The following is a 14091-nucleotide window of genomic DNA, read 5'->3' as shown; positions in this document are numbered from 1 at the left end:
GTGCATATTGTGATTTTCCCCTGACTTTACACTGAACAGAAGACGTTTGGTTAATAGGCCCCCTCTCTTGGTCTTTGTTTTACAACTCTAGCTTTTATGTCCATTGAACTCACGTGCTGTCAATCTCATGTACTGTAATGACGGTTATTTCCTGTAGTGTTTGAAAACTGAACGTGAGATGCTGTTTAAAGCTTTGCTGAGAGAGAAGGGAATTCTTTGCATCTCACTGCGGAGAAGGGATTCCCAGCATTTGTGGCGTCACTTTTGCGAGTATGTCACTGGGAGATGCTAATATGACCTTTCCTTTGTTAAGTAAGAGATTTCTTGCACCACCCAGGACTCCTCTCTCTTCAACAAGTCCCGTTCCACTGACTGGATAGAGAATTTTGGGCATATTTCAAGTCAGCAATTTTTGCTTCAGTCTTATTAGGCATAGAGTGCAGATCTTCATTTAGAAACAGACATCATTCTGTAGACGGGTATGTGGGTGTTGGCTGGAAAATCTATCATCCTAATTTAAATTTTTTTCTAAATGGTGTGTGCTCAAATGTCAAAACACCTGGGGGCTGTTACTTGCAAATTACAGATTTATCAAGCAGCCACGACATTAAAGTAATCTTACTCCAGTTACAGTATGCATTCGTCAAGGGCACAGGCTTGCACGATGATTCTGAATTCCTGTAGAATTTAACTGAGCAACAGCTGGTCTGTAGGATGTGTAGATTTTAACAAGGTAATGTTTGTGTTTTGGTGAAGGACTTGTGTGACATGCTGCTGAAACTGTTCCAAAGTGCCTTCTTCCTCCATTCAAGTCTGTAGGGATCCTGAGACAGTTTTTGTGTGAAATGTCTCCACTCTCTCTGCACCTCTTGATTTTATCACAGATAAATTCTACAAAATTATTCCATGGGGTATTAGGAAAAAAAAAAATAAAAAGGCCATCAACACCACTAACTATAGCTACAACAGAAAGAATACTCTTTTTGGCCTTCAATTGTGTTAGATTCCTTTTCTCTGCAATTGTTGTTAGGTTGTTTTTTTTTTCCACTTGAGAGAGGTTTATGGTGCTGTGTCCGTCGGGATAACCCTGTCTTAGGGTTGAAGTTGTATTTCTCCCTGAGTTCCTAGAGGTGATGTTATCTTTTGTTCACTCAGCAGTATGGTCATTCCTGAGAGCATCTGTCACTTTAGGCATTGTAAGATGGATGAGTCTCAAGTGAACTGCTGGTTGAAGCAAATGGTGAAAATAAGAAAAGACAAGGGGGTTGGGGTCTTTAGAGGGGACAGACAACAAGGAAGCACTGTTAGAAATCAAAAGTAAGCCAGGCAGTAGTGGAAGAAAGAGCCAAGATGGATCACATGTTAGCAGATCCCACAGGTCTTGGAAACGAAGGTTAGTGGCTGATGAATTCTGAGATCTTCTGCGTCTTGACAAAAATACCACTGATTTGTTTCCTATTTCATTTGCAAATAAGGGAGGATCAGAAGGAGATGATCTGAACATCAGATGAAGAAATTGGTTTTTTGTCACATTGTTTTGTAACGTTAGGACAAATTAATGCTGCCAATAATCAGAAAAAGGGTTAGTGATATTTTGTGTGTCTTTAAATATTGTGTGAGAATCTGTCAGTACTGAGTGGGCACGTAACAGTATAAAACCGAAACAGCATATTGGCAGTTTAGCTCTTGGAAAAAACAGTAAATTTAAAATTCGTAGCCGTTTGTATTTCAGAAGGTACTTAATGTTTTTAAAAGAGGGAAGATTCACTACAGTATCTCTGATTTAGCTGGACTAATTGAGTTGGACATTTTAACAGAAAGTAAGTGATGTAAAAAACCCACACATAAACCCCAAGAAAACTCCCCCCAAGCCACTGACAAGCAAATCCATACTCCCCCAAGCTGAGTAAAGGTCTGTATTTCCAAAAGCAGCCAGCTAAGGACAAAAGACACCTAAAGCCCCGTGTGTGTCAAGGTTTGGGAAGGGTCCAGGAGGATCTTGGCTTGAAAAATTATTTTGTCACACTATTGGCATTGGCCCATAAGGGGAAGCACTGGTTGAAAGGCAAAGAAATTAAGATGATTAGAAGCTTTAAAGCTTCACAAATGGTAGAGTATCTCTCTTCTCAATGGATGTAAATAATAGATGAAAGACAGAGAGTGACAACAAAGGATCAGGGCGTTTAAGAGAATGTGTGCAGCCTGAATAGAGGTCTGTGGCCTAGGGCCAAAGGTCTTAGCTTTGAGTGTAATTAGAAGAAAATACAAAAATGTCATTACTAGCAGGTGAAATGTTCAGCACGTGTCCGAAAAATAGCAATTTCAGAGCCAGGAGCTATTGGAATTGGATTACTGACATTCTGCAATCATTGAAGTCTCCGCAGAGCCCTACAGTTTGGTTCGGAGCTGCATGTGCTAACCTTGTTGGCCATCTGCGATGGATTCACTGTTAGCATGTCGGGGATGCACAGCACAGGGTAGCATCAATGGTCCCTGGCAATAGAGTTGTTCAATGTCTTTCCTCAGAACACAACAATCCTACCCAAAACCTTTCCTGAGTGAGAGGTGAGGGTTATAGCTGCTCTCTTAAATAGGCTGATTTTAAAAAATGGGAGGAGGGGGAGGAAGCTTAAAGCTATATTGCTTTTAATTTTAAAAGCTGGATTTTGAATTCTAAGTGTACAGCTGAAAGGGTTATGTTCGTTCTGGTTTTGACAGCAGGCCCAAGGCTGTGGTCCCAGCTTTAAGCCTAAAATCCCATTTGTGAGCAACACAGAAAATTCCTTTAAATCTTTTGGCAAAATATTGTCCATTTCTATTGAGAAACCAAACCAGCTTGTGTGCCTAAGAAAGTCTTGTCAAAGTCCAGTCAATGATAACTTAATTTAAAGCTTTTCTTGATGTTAATTACTGTTCTGTACAGCCCTAGATATTTTAGGAGTTACTCTTCTGCCTGCTGCTTGCTACACCACTGTTGCCATTCTTCGGGGTATTTCAGGTGTATTCTCTTTTTATAAACTGCAATTTCTATTAGAAATGTTTTCACTTAAATACCTTTACGGGATGTCAGACAGGAGAGCAACCAGCTAATTCTGATTTCATTTTGAACATTGCTCTCCAGTTTAGCATAGATAACCGCTCACCCATTTAGTTTGTTTCTTTTTAAACCAATAGTAAAATAATTACTTCTACATTATCATCTATTTTTTATGTTTCTGTGACAGTTTTCTCATATTGATGTGCTAAGTTCCTAATATTTCATATAGCGACTTCAGTGCCAGAAATGTGCAGATTCTGTGACAAACTCGTACTTTACTTCTGGCAGAATGCAGAGAAGCAGCCATGCAGCTTCAACCCGGTATTCCTATAAACAAAAACATGCTTTTCTAAGTGGTCAGCCCTCCTTTCCCCACCTCACTTCAGTTTTCGCCCTAGACCAGGTTTAGATACGGAGGTTTTGTTGGCTTGTTGTAAACTATATGCTGGCACGAGTCATTCTAATTTTTTTCTCCCTTCTTATTTTTCAGGTGTTCAGGAATTTTAAACAACTTCGCAGCAAGGCTTCACAAACTCTTAGCTGCATCCTTTAATCATGACTGCATTTCAAATAGGTTAAAAGGAATCTGAGAAGGTATCGTACTTGCCTTTCCTAATAGACAATACATTGTATGGTTGTGTTCAGCATCTGTGCTTTCATTTCCATTGACTGCATTTTAGGAACAGTGTGGACTGTAAATAAGGATTTTATTTTTGATTCGGGCATGTACAATGTCTAAGTTCTTCAAAAATCTAGAAATCCAGTTCATATAATTAAACAGCCTTCACCAAAGAGGGCTGATTTGTGCTTCCATTTTTTTCTTATAGATCCACAATGAAGTCAGCTTCGTTATTTAACGACAGTTCTTTTGAAGCTTTAGCAATTTTCTTCTGCTGTTTTACTTAGAAGCACTGCAAATACCTAAGCAACTAGCTAAATACATGTTTTATGCACTTGGAGGGTGGATGTTTGTTTGTTTGTTTGTCCTCTCAAAGGGTTTAAAACAAATGGGAAGAAGAATGCAGATCTTTGTAATGATCGGGATAGATTTGTGCTTCCAACTGAGATTCTCACACGTCTTTTTTTCTGACTTCTTAAAGGGGGGAGGCTTGTCTCAGTATACAATATTGGGCTCGCATAGTTTCTTGTTGCATTTAAATAGCCAGCGTACCCAGAAGGCTGAAGATCTATTCCTGCTTTATGACCTGTTGTATCCCTGGGGCAAGGGCAGTGCTGAGCAGAGCAAGGGGGTCATGGCCACAGCCCAGGTTCTGAGTGGCACTTGCGGGCTCCCAAAACCTGCCTGCAGGAACTTTTTGCTTGGCAACATCTGGAACATGGTAGAAGTCTGGAAGAGGGGGGAACCTCTAAGATTTTGCTTTGCCAGGTGCTAGGAGGAAGCAACATTAGCCTTTTTGATGGGGGGGAGGCAGATTCCGTGGCCCTGAAGTTAGGCTAAACAATTGCGGAGGTCAAAGGACAGCTGAGTGCGGTCAATGAGACACCCTGGGGTGTATTTTGTTACTTAGTAAAAGGAGCAGCATCCTAAAACCCTAAAGGATTCCCTTGAAAATCTGTGTTGTGAAAAGGTTTTATGAGTCTGATGGCAAAAAGTGCTGATTTAGCTAAGGAATGCTTGCTTTTGTCTAAGTGAAAGGCTAATCCTTACCAAATGTTGGCAGCTATTATAGTGCAGTCAATGCAGGTCTGAAAGGACAGTTAGAGTAGAAGTGTACTTTGGGATCCCAAATGTTTATCATTTTAATGGTTCTGTAACTGAAAAGATTTCTGAACTTTCACCTTTGATCCTAAAATTTATACCATGAGCAAAATACTTGAAAAAGTAAAAACCTTCACTTATAAATTAAAAGACTTTGTTCCTTAGGGAGCTGCGCCTGCCTGGTTATTCTATATCTCCTGACAAATTTGCTTTAGATTATCAGGATACTGCCTAGTTTAAACTATAACTTCTTTTAATCTGCTAACACTTATTAAAGGTTGAAAAAAATGTGGGTTTTTTCTGGTCTTGAGCAATTTTTGCTGTTCTTGTTTCAATGCTCACAAAAAAAATTTAAGAATAGTTTTTGAGTAATTAATTCCTATAATTTGTTTAGCATTATCTTTCTTTAAAGCGACAGCTTATTAACACTTCACATTTGTCATAGAAACAGATAAGAAATCAATGTCAGAGCCAAGACCTTGTAAATAACCCGAAAGGAAATGTAATAATGGCTGTCTTCACCAGAGAGGTGGTGGGGGAAGGACTGGGCATGTGGCAGAAAAGGTTCAGTGCTTTTTGTTTTCCTTTGGAAGGGAGGGTTGCTGCAAGACACAACCTGGGGCCTCCGACTCTTTGGCCCTACTGTCTTACGCAAACACTCATTGTTGTATTAGGAAGAAAAAGATACTTGGAAGCCAGCGGTGGTGGCATTTTTATAGTGACTAACCTGGTGTTTCATCGTGATCTTTAAAAGAACACTATAAGAAGAGTGAAAAAGAATAAACTGCATAATTTTCAAGGGGAAAAAAAAGAGCAAAGAAGTTGACAAGTAATTTTTTTTTTGAAAGAAACGTGCTTGCAAAATATAGCTCTCTGAAGAGCTTAATTTTTAAACTCTTTAGAAGTACTCTATACAGATGCTTAGCATTGATTTATGTCAAGGTTAAGGCACCTTTAAACAAATAAAGTTGGGAATGGATAAACCTACTAAAATACAAATCGCCTATTAAACACAGATGATGTTTGTATAGCATTCAGGTTGCTACAAAACTGACACGTCTTGAAATTCTCCTGATAACCCCTTCTAAACTCATCAGGAAATGATAGCATGTGTGTTTGAGGGGTACACAAGGGAGCGGCCAGATAGGATAGAGATGGAAGGTCAGGCCTTAACTTTGACTTTCGAGGCTTCAGCTTCATGCTTTTGCAATAAGGCAATAACAAATGAAGAAAGGATTAAGGTGATTTATTTATCAATGAGATTGGACTGGCTTTTGCTGTAGGAATTCGAAGAGATGTCTGTTTGAGTCTATTTTCAGCTTTATCCCTGTAAACAATGAATATCACATTTTACATATATATCTATATGGAATTAAGGGCTATATAAAATAAACTGTGTAATAAAACTGCTTAGAGAAATACATATTTGAGCTATAATGCTTAATTTTGTTTGTAAGCCTAGAATTTAGTTACTCAAATTATGTAAAATGGAAGTATATGAATTATTAAGATTTTTTTCTCATCTACTGAAGAAAATTGTTCTGTATCTATAAAGTGTTTATTTATCAGATGGTTTTTTTTTCAAGTGGATTTTAGCCCACAGTGAGAATTTTATGCATAGTATTTATATTCTCCTGTGGCGGCAGTCACAGAAAAATATTATGAGCACTAGTTTCTTGAGTGTCAGTATTTACTGGAAGTTTTATATGCATGCCTTCAAGAATGCATAGAATCTGTGAATTTTCTGTGTTATAGACTCACTAAACCATAATAGCAGCTTTGGGAATCAAGATTGCCTCTGCTAGCATGTTTATGTTGTGGGTAAATTAAGTCCAGCCTGTAAACATCATTAAGACTTTTTCTTTTGGGAGAAAAACAAGTAGAGAAGCACATCTAATGTCTCCAACAAATAATGTATTTTATTGTAATTTTTTCTTCTTCCAAGACATAAAGACCCCATACACAATTTATCGTAGTGGGTGATGAGTTGCATCACAGAACAAATGTAAGCATTAGAAATAGAAAATTGTTTTCTTCTCTTTTTAAGTGTTAATAGTATGTAATTTTGAATTTTTGCATTTCTGTTTTAAGTAAAGATAAAGGTTTTTCTTTGCCAGACCTAAATGGCATCATAAAAATGTCATTTGTGGACATTTATCCCACAAATACCTATTGGGATTCCTAAGTATCTAGAAAAGGTAGCTTGAATGTCAAAGCTCATCTTTTTAGATATATGCGTGGATGTGATGTTAAAGTTTTGTTCTGTTGATTGCCTGTTTGTTGCAAATTTCATCATCACTGAAATCGGAGATGTTGCAGAAGGCCCAGTAGTGATGTGCATCTTTGATCTCAAACAGGGGTTGCCTCTGGTAATTTCAGAGATTCTGGACAGACCTTTGTTTATTTTACAGAAGAATTTGTGGTATTCTGGGGAGGGGAGAAAGTAGAGTCAGCTTTGACACATGACGAACACATGTTGCGTAAAAGGAAAAGGAAGAAGTCTACAAAGCACTCTGCACTTTGAAGTTCATTTCCACTAAAATTAAATATGAGAAATTTATTGTTTTTTTAAATAGAAATTCTATGAGCAATTTAGACGCTGTTTCCCAGCTGCAAGAAGTTGCAAAAAATGTCCGAACAATATTAAACTTGACGTTACTTGTGGGTTTAAGCTGATTGTTACGGTTTTGACCTATGCAGGGTTTTCTCGTCTGTTCAGTGCATTGCTTTTTGCATAGAAATGGCCATGAAAGCAGCTGGCTTTGCTGGGTTTTTTGTCTCTGCATCACGGGCTAAAAGTGACTGCAGAAGAACAATGTTAGATATGCCTCTCTATCTAGAGACTGCATGGGAGCTTCAGATAAGAAAAGATTTGTTTGTTCCTTTCTAAAACATATTCCGAGTTCAAAAGAGCAGAAACGTGATCATTTTGACCTATTTGAAAATGGTGTTTTCAGAAGAGCTGTGCAGGAACGTGCTCTGAGTAGATAAACATTTTGACACAACCTCTCTGCAAAAGGAGAGAGGCTTGTTTCCACCTTTGGTGGTTCCTTTTTAGGGATGATGGTTTCCAAGCCTCATAAAAAACAAGGAGAACTCTTTCAGACTTGTCTTGTTTTCAGACAGGGCTCTAGGGAGGAAAACAGTCATTTTTTGGAGGAGGTGAGGAAGCAACAATCCACCTAACCTTCTATCCAAGTGTGTTAGTGAAGGCAAATTTGATTACTTAAGACTTTCTTTATTGCTCCTTGATTTAATTTTACTTTTTAATCTAGAAATCTGTGTTAGGGATTTGTTTAATAATCTTCCTGGAGAGGGAAAGGAACAAAACTTGATGGTGCTTTTGGCAGGATTATGCACTTTACAGATGAAGGAGATGTGGGAAACGCTGCATGTGACGCTCTTGGGTGCAGGGTGTTCTCCTCTGTACAGTGTCACAGACACGCTCTGGCTGCAGAGACCGTCTCTTTTTCAAGTTGGTAACCCTGCAATTACTTTCAGCTTGCATATTTGAAGAACTGTCAGGCTACATCTCCAACTCTGCCAGCTTCAGGGGGGGGGGAAAGGATTGCTTACAGCAAAAGAAGGGTTGAAATTTATGAAGTCCTACTCCAGTGCTTCATTTTTAGTCTGTTATAGCAGTCACAAACCAGAACATGCACCAGATAAGATGAATACTGTGGAAAAAGAAAATAGTGAGTGGATATTTCTGAAAAATTGGGTCATCTCTGTTTGGAAAGTTTTAAGAGCCAATGTAATCTGTATTACCATTATGCCTATTAGAAAGATATTTTCTTAGTAGTGTCAGTTAGTACGTGTTGTTAGAATTAAGAATTTTCAGAAGAAGTAATGTCTCTGCAAGATGAATAGCAATTAGTTTATATTGCTTGGCAATAAAAATTTCTTTGTCTCCCTTATTTAGTAGCACTTTCACATGAGAAAACTTAAAAAAAAAAAGAGCATGGGGAAAACCACTTTTACTGCAGATGTAGGTTTCTAGGATGATTTTTATTAAGGATTTTTCTGTTTAATGCTTGTACCGTACAATCTGATATTGAGATGTGTCATAATGGATTACATTTTAGCTTCTGTTTTCTGTATCTTAGTAGTGATTTTTTGTGCCACTTTTCTATCAAATAGTGTCATCTTGGTTAGCAGTCTTAAAAAATGTCAAGCAGTGTGTATGCATAAGTTCCTATATAAATGGTAGCTTGTGCATACAATAAATAAATAGCATAAGCTGTGATGTTTAAAACTTAGATTTTTGCAGGCTAGTGGCCTAAGGATTTACAATAATTTACATATGTGGTTTGCTAAGCCATAGCGCACAGTCCTACTCCATAGTCCTATTGAGGATAATAAAACACCACCAGGCAGGTGAATATGTACTTACAGTATTGAGGTCTGAAGGCAGATCATGAGAAGTGGTGTAGAGAGGGTGTGCAGGAAAAAAAATAATAAGAATTACAAACAAGTTGAGCAAACTCAATGGTTGGAAACGCCATTAATATCATTAGCTTCATATGGTGGTCTTCGTTAGTCCAGTTGTGTTCAAGAGTTGATAACAAACTTTATTGATAAGGCATTCAAAGGATGCTTGGAATTGTAGGTGAAGCGCTCGGCTTGTAAGTAACCAGACCACATATGCTTAATAGATCATCATCCCTTTCATTTTCGTGAGCAGTACAAGTTGAGATGCCATTATTAATGCCCCTTTTTATGTCATTATATGGCTCTCTTGAAACACTGGTAACTTTCCCTTTCACTTTCTCAGGATAGAAGCGGCCCCTCAGGGAAAAAAAAAACGTAATTCATGAAAGTAAGCAATTAGTGATAGTTATCAGCATTAAAATTATTGAGAAATCTGGACTTGTGTTTCATATTTAGAAAGATGTAACAAGACTATTTCCTGAGCTTCCCAGTCATGGAAATTAAAGAAGTCCACATACAATTTTTTAAAAATGGTGTAATATTAGACAGTGTTCCATTGAAATAAACATTAAATCTCCATTAAAAACACAGCTTTAAATTAATTAACTGATGCATCTGAGAAGATACAGTTTACATTACAGATTATTGTAAACTACATAAATGTATTTTGTCTCTAATAGTTCTGAATAGTTTAATTAGTAATTACTAAATATAGTTGTTATAACTTACAATAAGATCGGTGTATTACTAGCAGAATATGTTTTGTCAGTGAATGACTGTACACTTACGTATATGAAAAGTATATAAAAATAACAAAGATTCAATAAAAATCTGTTAGGTTTGGGAACAGGTACCGATTTTGAATATGTGATTTGGGGAACAAATTTGGGCTCGGAAAAACATTTCGGTAAGCAGCAAAATGCTACATGCAGTTACAGTTTACATAAACTAATGTAGTATCTAAGTAATTAATCTGCTGTGTTATTAGCGGTGGTAGCTGAAAGGATTCAAACATGTAACTTGCCTGACTGCTAACATGCTAAGTTGTTAGGAGAATAAATTGGAATTCATGTCTGCAACTAATTGCAAAATCAAAATTACACAGCAAAAATATGCCTTGATCCTAGAGCTGGGATTAAGCACCATTACTGTTTTGGTTGTATTGCACTGGCATTAATAATGTAGTTAATAGTCCTATTGATTTAGGGCAGAGAACATAAATGAGGGAGGCTATGTATGAGCATGCTTGTTTTAAGGAAGCAGGCTGAGATTTTCAAAAGTGCTCCTTAGTGATTTATTTGTGCTGCCTCTGCAATGAGTGTGTGAGCAGCCAAGTGTGAGCACATACTCCTTTTAAAATAATGAAGTCTTTTAACATTACCAAAACTTCAAAATTAAAAGCTAGGTTTGTAGGGTGATAACCTTCCCCCCCCCCCCGCCCCCGAAGATTTTTCTGTTGAAAGAAAAGAGAAAATGTACCTCTTCTGTTGAAGGTGCATAGTAATGTTCTATTCCCTATGTACATTGTGAAAGATCCCAGTAGCATAAAAGGATTTGCTCTGTCTTCTACAAATGAATTTTAAAAACCCTAGAAAACCTTCACAGTAACTTATCTGCTAATTTCACAACATCATTTAAAAGGGCTCTAAAAGCCTTGCAGTCAGAATAAGTTAAATTGACATAATTAACTCCTGAAAGCTTCTATATCGTGAAGGATATAGGCCTATTCATGTAAGGTTCGTACTCCACTATATAATCTTCTCATTCTTGGTTATATACTACTGAGCATTTCTTTTTGTATTACTGGCACCTGAATTTTTATTAACTTTTCTACTCTTTTATAGCCTTTATGGTCAAATTGTTGTCATCTGACTTCCTGTCATTGTCCACAACCCTGTATCATCAACCTTTCCATGAAACACCGAGGGATGCAATGGGAGAAGACTAAGAAGGATATATATTTTTTTAATATTATAAACACAAAGTATGGTTTTTTTATGGTTTCTAGTTAAGTTCCTTTTTCCACAGTAGGAAGGCAGAGGGGGAATAATTAGGGAAATGGTGTATTTGCAAAAGCTTGGGGGGGAGGGGAGGGTTGTGTGAACAGATGTGTGTGGGTGGATGAGAGTGTAAAAGAGACAGTAAAAGTGTATGGGTGCATGCAACTGGTGACAGAACATATAGTGCCTATTTGTATATGAGTATTTGCATGCATGAGACAGTCTTTGCCCGTGAAAATGAGCTGTGCATTTACAAGAGTCATCAAAAGGCCTTCCTTCATTCCAAATACCTCACCAAATGGTATCAGCTACAGTTTTGCTTCATTACTGTTCCAGTCTCTTTATCATACTTTTTCATGTAGTTTTCCATATTCAGGTAAGCATATATTGCTTTAAATGCTCCTAGCATAGCATCATTTATTCACAGAAACTAGTCCTCCATAATTTTTACATATTTTGTAGTCACTGTAGGTGAGTTCATGTAAATTAAAGTGAGGTCAGATGTTTTCTTTCGTCTGCTTCTTGTATCTGTTTACTTTTGGCACATGCTTAAGCCTTATATCATCTCAGTCCTCACTAGAGGAGTGTGTTGAGCATCCCCAGTGCACCGACTGCACCAGTTTTCCTCTTGCTGTGCCGTAAGGGTTCAGCCTACCTGGAATGCGACATTTCTTTTCTGAGTGGGAGCCATAACCTGGAGAAAAGTAAAGCCAGTGCAAGGACTGTACAGTTCTTGTCACAAAGCTTCACATGCAGAAATCTTGAGAAATGACTTCCAGCTCCAGTTTGGCGATAAGTGACTGTTGTTGGGTTTACGTAGTTTGATTCTAACTACGCAGACTTAACTCTAAAATAGTGTTTTAAAACTTCAGACTTACAAAAGATGGCATCTAAAGATTCTGGGAGAGTTTTATCAGAACATTTGAAAGATGAAGGAAAGTGTGGGATGTTAGGCAATAAACACAAGTGCTGAACTCGTAACTTAAAGCTACTGAACTACCATTTTGTAAAACTTGACTTGAGCTTAACTTGCAGGGACTTCTGTAACATTGCACCTCGCAATATATTCTATGTTTGATTGCAGTTGTAAACTCCTCTTTATGTGTACAGCTCAGTAAATAACACTGTTAAAAAGAACTAGAGACATTTCAAATTTTAAGTAAAAGAGATGAGATTGATTTTCAGTTTCTGTTTCTTGGTGGGTTTCCTTTTTTGGCCTCAGTGTTACATTACGGCTGGTTTATACTGTGAAGCTGAAAACTCCCAAATCACTGAATTTTTAAAAAATGCAATTCAGACTTAATTTTTGCAGTATTTGGGGGTGATTTAAAGTTGACAGCTTCATGCATATAAGTTCAACTTACTAACACCATCCTGAATTCAGGTGTGAATTTTACCTTTAGTATGTTTATTGTTTTGTGAACTGTGCCTGAAGACTGTGGGGATAGTCTTGGGGTGGAAGGGATGGAGCAGTAAGGGCATAGCAGCCTCCATTTTAGCACCACTTGTGCTTTGCTTTCAGTTTCATATTGTGGGGGAACAGCTGTCCTGTTCCACCACCCTGCATGTAGCTCTGTTGTGTATCCATTTGTCTGTCTCTGTCCAAGGAATTATCCAAATCCCAGGTAATCTGATGCAATACTCCAAGTACAGATGCTATTATTTGAGCAATAAGAGGAAGAACCTTGTCTGGAAAAAATAGGCGTTCTTGATCTTTCCCATTCCTCTGACACAGCAGTGGCAACATCAGACTGAAAGACTAGATTCTAAATGGTATTGGATGCTATCAGTATTTTCTTCAAAATAAAATGAAAAATAAAAATGAAAGGAAACTCCACTGTAAACAGAGTCAATACAAACTAATCATTAATTTTTCCTGAAAGACTTTGTGAACAAATTATTTGTCTATCACTTGCTACATAAGACTGTAAACTCTTTTACAGTTGAGTTTGAATATCCCTAACCAAGACAAAAGCAGGGTGAGAATGTCAGGATCTTGAAAGGACTGTGGGGGGAAAAAAGGATCTTACAAACGTTATGAGATAAGGGATCTGTTAATGAGACTACTCCGCCTTGCACTCTTGTATTGACTCACACATAAGTCTTTCCCCACTGAATGCTACCATTAATGCTGGGTATATTCTTTTGACTTCGAAGTCTACACTTTTAATTAGCGTATATATTTGTTATTGTCATTATTAACTGTCGTCCTTTCTGCTGTATGCATGTTCATACATCCTAATGATGCTCTAATGGGAAAAAAATACTGCTCCCAGAACATCAACAAGAATGATGTAAATAATAGAAGATGCTAGCTGTTCCTGAAACAACCAGTTCCCAAACAATTCTACAGCATAAATAGATGCCTGGTCTCTCTTTGCCTAAGATAACCCTTTGAGATACAGAAGCTGTGCTGGGCCTGGCCATGCCTTTGTGAAGGAACTTGCTTTCTTTTCCTTTGAAGAGAAACTTTCCTGTGGGGTTAGGCCAGATCAGAAGCCAGATTATGTGTTTTGGAGAACACAATTACATCATTAGGTTAAAAACAAAGTAAGGACTTGATAGAGCCGACTTAATGGAGGGTGTTTGCATCAGATTCATCATTCGCTATCAGGTAATTGTGAAATTGCTTTAAGCCATAACAACAACACTCACCCCCTCCCTCATCCTCCAGTTCAGTTCCTCTCCTTTAAAGTCTCTGGGGTCGTGACCCACCTGGAGGCCAAATATGTGGTATCTGGTGTACTGAATGATCTGATTATATTTTTACTAGCAGAGCCTTCAACTCAATGTGCAGTTCTAGCTCCCAAGAGCTATTGGGTAACAATCCACTTTCCAGAGGTTACTTTTTTTTTGGTATGTGAAGGACCATAGTCACCTATTTTTCTAACTAAAAGTGGGTA

General features: G+C 37.7%; 1 protein-coding gene across 1 annotated transcript in view; it reads left to right on the top strand.

Moving 5' to 3' along the window:
• The window catches only part of GREB1L (GREB1 like retinoic acid receptor coactivator), a 145345-nt gene that overhangs the window by 60291 nt on the left and 70963 nt on the right, over positions 1–14091 (top strand). The window contains exon 3 of the mRNA XM_050891288.1: positions 3528–3631. The gene's annotated coding sequence lies outside the window, so the exon portion shown is untranslated. The remainder of the gene's footprint in view (positions 1–3527; positions 3632–14091) is intronic.

The sequence above is a fragment of the Gymnogyps californianus genome, chromosome 2 (genome assembly GCF_018139145.2).
Source record: "Gymnogyps californianus isolate 813 chromosome 2, ASM1813914v2, whole genome shotgun sequence".
Classification (NCBI taxonomy): Eukaryota; Metazoa; Chordata; class Aves; order Accipitriformes; family Cathartidae; genus Gymnogyps; species Gymnogyps californianus.
This window is presented reverse-complemented; position numbering and strand designations above follow the sequence as displayed.